Below are 7,114 nucleotides of genomic sequence, written 5' to 3'. Positions count from 1 at the left end.
GACGGTTCGGATTATCAAAACGGGACCCGTGGCGGACCCCCACGGGCCCAACAGCACGGTCCAGTCCGATCTTGGACTGGACCAAAGCTACTGCAAAAAAAAAAAATTTCAACATTTATTGACTTTTCCCAACCTACAAGCCTTTTTGACTTCTCTCATACTCACTTCTACATCCTTTTCAACTTCTCTCGTATACTATGGTTAGTGATGGGATTGTTAAATTATTTTTATAAAAAATCTTAAAAAAAATAATTTGTATATTAAAAAAATATCTAAAACAAATATAAATTCTTATTAAATCTATATATCTATCTATCTATATATTATATAAGTAAAAGGGGGTTTCTAATTACAAGTCTTGTGGGAGTTTCAATATCTCAAACTAAAATTTCTAATTTTTAAATAATTAAAAAAATCATCTATAGCTCTCATTCAAGCAAATAAATAAATAATAATAGTAATAAATAAATAAATTAATTAATATCACTTGATTTATGGCTTTCAAATGGAAAGTATATCAAATATATAAAATAAAAAATAGAAAGTATACCAATCCATTTCAAAATTCAAATTTGAGGGGTACTAAATATGGAAAATATTCTATTAATTTAAATTTAAAATTATAATGATTTATCTCATAACATATAAGTTTTAAATAATGACATATTCCATGATTTATCTATATATCTATATATTATTATAGTTGCAAAATATTGTCATTTTTTTAAGGTTGAAAGTTATAATTTTTTTCTCATTTTTATTTATTTATTTTTTTGTTAATACGTGTTACAATATGATTGGTATATAAATTAATTTTATATTCTTAAAAGAAAATTTCAAATTTGGATTCTCACTTAAATTATGTTACTATAATTAGAATGAGATCAATATTCATTCCTGAAATTTTGCATCCTTTATTAAATTATAAACTAAAATTTCAAATTTAATTTTTTCTTCAAAATATATTACTACAATTAGAATGAGATCAATATTCACATGTGTCATAATAATGTGTCATAATATTATTGGTCTAAATACAATTTGTTTTAAATACATGTGTTCAAATTATTAATCGCTATTATTTTTTTTTCTTTTTTTTTTGTTTTAAATTTTATAAAAAAAAATTATATCCTTCTAAACTATAAGGACTTGAACAATAATATTTTTTAATATATATATGGGAAAATTAGTCTAGGATCCCTCTTCCACTTTTTATAATGGAAGAGATCCACAAAATTATTTTATAATGCCTAAGGTCCTACAGAGAAATTCACATCTCTCTCTCTCTCCCCCCGATCTCATCACTTCACCTCCACTAAGTTTGGTCTCTCTTCTCACTCTCTGCTTCCTCTCTCTCTCTCTCTTCTACATCAATGGCAGCTGGGACAAACGATAGTTTGAGGATTCGAATTACAGACGCAAAGCAGATTGCAATCCACATATCTCTGTCTATCTCTCTCTAGCTCTCTGTTTACAGGTTCTCCATATGCTTCGTATATACACGCACACGCAGTTATTCACGAATGGTTCTTCTTCAATCCACAGTTTTGGTAAAATGTTTGTTTTGAATTTGACAGATTGCAATTGCGATGTTGCCGAGATGGAGCAGAGCTGTGACTTATCTCTCTAGGGTTTCATCACACAAGACACAACATGGTAACTAGAAGAGATTTTCATGTTTTCTCATGCCGAAGCTATTCCAAAGTCGTCGCTGCCACCGAGGTGCTGATCGCAGCCGATTCTGCTGAGAAAGGTTATGTGAGTACACCTGAGGTATGAATTCAGAACTAGCAATTTGGATTTTGTGAGAATGTTATTGATTCTCTGTTGAATGAACTTGCTGCTTATAAAAAAAATTCATTAGAATTTGATGATACTGAGTCGTTATTTTTAGCCTCTTGTTGATATATCAGCTGTGCCACAAACATGTACTGCAAATAATTTTTCGAAGTTCTTGTTTCCAGGATCCTGAATTGGTGAGTAATCATTATGTTGAAAGCTGTGAAGAAGTGAGTGCGGATCAAACGATGCCAGATGCATTTTCAGAGTTGCAGGATTTGAAAAACAGGGTTAAAGCTGTTGAGAAGGCAGTGATTGAAATGGAGGGGATTGCGACACAGGAAAACTTAAATGCTAATACCATACTAGAGGCTGCTATGAGACAGATTGAAGAGTTAACATTCAAAGGTGGATCAAACCAAGAAGATGTTAAGTCGGCTTCTGAAATCTCTGAATTAGAGAATGGACTTCTAATGAAGGACATTGTGCTTGATCAGATATCTGAATGTTCATCCAATGGGATTAGCAGGAGAGAAAATGTCAAAGTTGAGAGTCAGATGCTTGAGTCATGGGATGCTGCTGATTTGGATGACAACATTGATCTTCTTGTTTGGAAGGGAAAGAAAATAATCACTGCACCTATTGAGAAAGGTACTGAGTGGCATCAGGTTGAGGCGGTAAGGAAACGGAGGAGTAAACATCTCAATTCAGATATTCTGGTTGAAAAGGAGTTGGGTGTGGACAAATTAGAGATTTTCAGGACATTTTCACAGACCCGTCGAGAAGTCAAGAAGGGAAAGATCTTGGAAAGGCTTAATTTTGATATCCAAAAATTGACAAACCTTCAAATTACCATTCAAGATTTGAAGAGGAAAGTGGACATTAATGGTAAGAGCAACAAGATTAAAGACCTTGTCGAATGTGATACTCTGAAGGGGCAGCTTGAAGAAGCTGAGACAGCAATCCAGAAGTTGTTTGATCTCAACAGTAAATTGATGAAAAGTATTGATGGCAGATCATTTTCTGCTGACAACTCTGAAATGAAGTTGGAAGAAAGTGGGAGTGTTAAAAGGAGAAGGATTTCAGAAAATGCGCTAAAATTCTCTGAAAAAATTGGACGGTTGCATTTGGAAGTGCAGAAAATACAGTTTGTTTTGCTAAAACTTGATGATGAAAATGAAATAGGAAGTAACGGAAGAACTAGAATTGCAGACACAAAAAAGAGAGTTCTGTTGCGTAACTATCTCTACGGTGCTGTGAGAACTAGCCGCAGGAGAAAGAAAGTGAGGTTTTGTGGTTGTGTCCAAACTTCAACAAGGGAAGACTGAGGTATTTTGACATGTACATCGGCATATCAGCAGAGTTCATATTTCTGTTACATTATTCTTCATTGTCTATAAATTTTCCCTCTAGAGCTTAGATGCTTACAGCCCATTTATTTTTGGATGGCTGGTTACTAGATCATTTGAATTTCTAGCTGTTATATATGCATTCCTTAAATGGCAGAGAAAGACTTCTCTTAATTGGGTTAAAGCTGCTGCAAGAGCAAAGAAAAAAGTTAGGAAGAAGCTAAAAGTTCCTTTATCACATCATACATGGATGGAAGATTTTGTTTCTGGTGGACAGCCATCTACTTGTTGTGAACCAGAATTTCTCTATGAAGTACAGAGAAAATTCGACCAGAGAAATTCTCTGTGAACTGTGAAGTCCAGAGAAAATTGGACCAGAGAAAATCTCTGTAAACTAGAATTTTTCTGTGAAGTCCAGAGAAAATTCGTCCAGAGAAATTCTCTGGATCAAGTTTTCTCTGACTAGTTGAGTCTAACTGATTCAATTTCCCTTTCTACAGCTTGTATTATATCTGTCAACTGCACAAATGATGTGTTCTTGTACATGTGTGCTTTTGGTATTGTTGTTGTTTCTTGGTAATAAAGTTCGTGCATCATTTATGCTGTTTAGTTACTAATATGGAGGTTGATGCAGATGTCGAACAAGAAGATAAACCTGTAGTTCGAAACCTTCAGCATATCTGTGTTCTACAAGAGGCAAAACAGTCAAGAAAAAGTCCTCTTCATCTCGTTATTGCTTCGAGCCTTCACTTTAAACTCGGCCAAACCAGTGACCGCGACGATAATTCAGGCTTAAGCATTAGAGATTCTATGGAAAAGTGATGGCACAATTGCAATTGTGTTGGGTTCACCACAAGTAATAGCAATGCTGGTCCAGAGAAATTCTTTGGGTTCCAAGTTAAGCATTCCAGGTTCCAAATTGTGAATTGATTTTTTTTTTTCGTTTGAAGTTGAAACCAGAGAAATTCTCTGGTTTTTGAACTGAATTTTCTCTGGATTGAAACCAGAGAAATTCTCTGGTTTTTTAACTAAATTTTCTCTGGGTTGATCCAGAATTTCTTTGGACCAATTTTCTCTGTGACGTGAATTTTCTTTGGAACTGAAATTTCTCTGGATTGATGTTGAGGGACCTTAGACATCATGAAAATATTTGATGTCCTTTATACTATAAACTCATAATATCAGGGACCTTAAAAAAAATACCCCTATATATATATATATATTAATAAAAGAACAAAACATAACTTTTTTAGTACTTACCAAATATAGTGGATTTTGTTAGATTTTGTTTTTTATAATTTCAATTGTTAATTAAAGAAATTAAAATAAATAATAAAGACAAAGATAGCTTTGGCTCAAATTGTTAAAAAGTTAGTTTTACTAAAATAAATTAGAAAGAAATTTTGAATTTTTATATTTATTTATTAAAAGTGATAGTTCGTTAAACTTTTTTATTTAAAAAAAAAGTGTTATAGATGATAATTTATTGTTCATCTAGAATTATTTTCAGATTAAATGAAAATACCATATTTAAATTTTAAATTTCTTACCTTTTTTTTATTCAAATACTTTTATTTTGTAAGAAATTTGTTTTTATTCTATTTAATATTTTATTGTAATTTTTAAATTAAAAATAATTTCAAAAAAAATCATATTTAAATTATTTATGCCATTATAAAAAGTAAATTTTTTTAATATTAACTTAGTGGTAGTTTGGGAAGTGCAAAATAAATATATTTTTTTACTTTTTACAAAAATATGTATAGAAAAATAGAGATTTAATGTGACCCAAAAAAGATAATTAAATATGTTTTTTAACTTTTTACAAAGAAATGTGTAGAAAAGTAGAAATGTGATGTGACCCAAAAAAAATAAAAAGATTTTTTTATATAAAAAAAAATGAGCTAATATGGCACTTTCTAAACAACGCTTTATTTGATGATCTCTTTCTAAAATGTGTATTTTTAAAATAATTTCAAGAAAAATTATATTGGAAATCTAAAGTATGTTGTTTTTTCTTTTGTTGATTAATATTAAATTTTTAATTAATTTTATTTATTATTTAAAAAAATAAATTAGCAAATAATTCATATATTTATATATAATTTCGTTTTGATTACTTAGGTTATTATTTGGTGTTTCTGCTCAAGTCCACTCAAATTTAATTTAAAATTTTGAATTTCTACATAGGTACTCACTTAATTAAAAACTATATAGTTCAATGTTTAAAAAAATTTAAGCTCGACTCAAGTTGCTTTGGTTGAGTCTACTTAAATTTGCAATTCTAGAAAGAGAGATTGAAAGTTACATGATTAAATTTGTGACAAATTAAAAAATAATAAATAAATTGTGATAAAATTGTGAGACTTAAATTGTAAATTTCAATCTTCTTTGTTTTCATAATTTGCATACAAAAATTAAACTATTTATATTATTTTGTTTAAAAATATATTATTAACTTTAAAATCAGAATGAGAAATCGCAATTAAACCGGCAAATCGTTCAAACCCAAAATAGCTCAGCCTAAATGGTTAAGTCAAACGACCAATCAACTTATATAAAAATTAATTAATTAAATTTTTTAAATGTTATTTTAATTTTAAAATTTAAACTGTTTTGAATTGAAGTATACACAATACTATACTGTTAATACTCACTTTATATAAGTGAAACAACTCTTTTTTTTTTCTTTTTTCGATGTGAGATTATAAAATAAACGTTAACAATTATTTGGACGGAAAGTTTATTTCTAATCAAGCAATCTTAGTCTTTCAATGGTTAATAAGATAACTCTTTAGTTTATTTCGAATAAAACAAATCTAATCAATATATTTTGATAAAACCGCTAGAATCGCGGTTAAACCAACAAATCAATCAAATTGAAAATGATTTAGCCTAATCAGCTAGGTTATAATTAATTAATTAAAATTTTTAAAATTTAAACTATATTGAACTGAAATATCCATAACACTACAATATTAAATGGGATGGGAGTATAAAAATCACTTTATATGAGTAAAATAATTCATTTTTTCCATTCTTTTTCTGACGTGGGATTATCAAATAAAAGCTAGCCAATGGAGATTTTCTTAATTGTTTAAAATTAAGAAAATCAAGAAAATTAGTATGAGATGTTGAAATTCTCACAAGGCACCTCACTAAATGGGACGGGAGTATAAGATTCCCTTTATATGATTAAAATAACTCATGTTTTTCTCCTTCTTTTCCCGATTTGGGATTATCAAATAAAAGCTACCCAAATGGAGATTTTCTTAATTGTTTAAAATTAAGAAAATCAAGAAAATTAGTATGAAATATTGAAACTCTCACAAGACTCCTCACTAAATAGGGTGTGAGTATAAGATTTCCTTTGTATGAGTAAAACAACTCATTTTTTTTTTCTTTTCTCGATATTGGATTATCAGATAAAAGTTAGCCAATGGAGATTTTCTTAATTATTTAAAATTAAGAAAATCAAGAAAATTAGTATGAGATATTAAAAACTCTCACAAGACTCCTCACTAAAAACACCATTTTTCTTATATAATATTGTAATAACCCTCATGCTATCCTAACCATGCTCATATGCATTCATGTGATTCCGTCTTGTAAACTTGCATTTCGAGTCTTGTCCTTGTTCGTTTAAATGTTACAGCATGTTTTGTATCTGGCCTGGTGTGAGTTTAGCCGAGGTCATTTTCAATTATCTTAGAACCACTTTGTTTGACCTCCACCTTCGCCCCGACATATTGGCCGAGATGTCATTACCTAGGCCGAGGTGTTCATCACCAAGGCCGAGGTGTGAATCATCTAGGCCGAGATGTTACCCTTGCACCTAAGTGATCTTGTCCCGGAGAGGTATGACCTAGACCGAGGTGTGGCACATCTAGGCCAAGGTGTGGCACAGCTTAGTCAAGTGTTGTCCTTCCTAGCCGAGGTCATTGTTCCCTACTTGCCGATGTCTTGCTCTTAGCCGAGATCAGTAC

This window comes from Camellia sinensis, chromosome 7 (genome assembly GCF_055761805.1).
Source record: "Camellia sinensis isolate YWXY chromosome 7, ASM5576180v1, whole genome shotgun sequence".
In the NCBI taxonomy this organism is placed as follows: domain Eukaryota; kingdom Viridiplantae; phylum Streptophyta; class Magnoliopsida; order Ericales; family Theaceae; genus Camellia; species Camellia sinensis.
The sequence above is the reverse complement of the archived record's forward strand: the minus strand, read 5'-3'. Positions refer to the sequence as shown.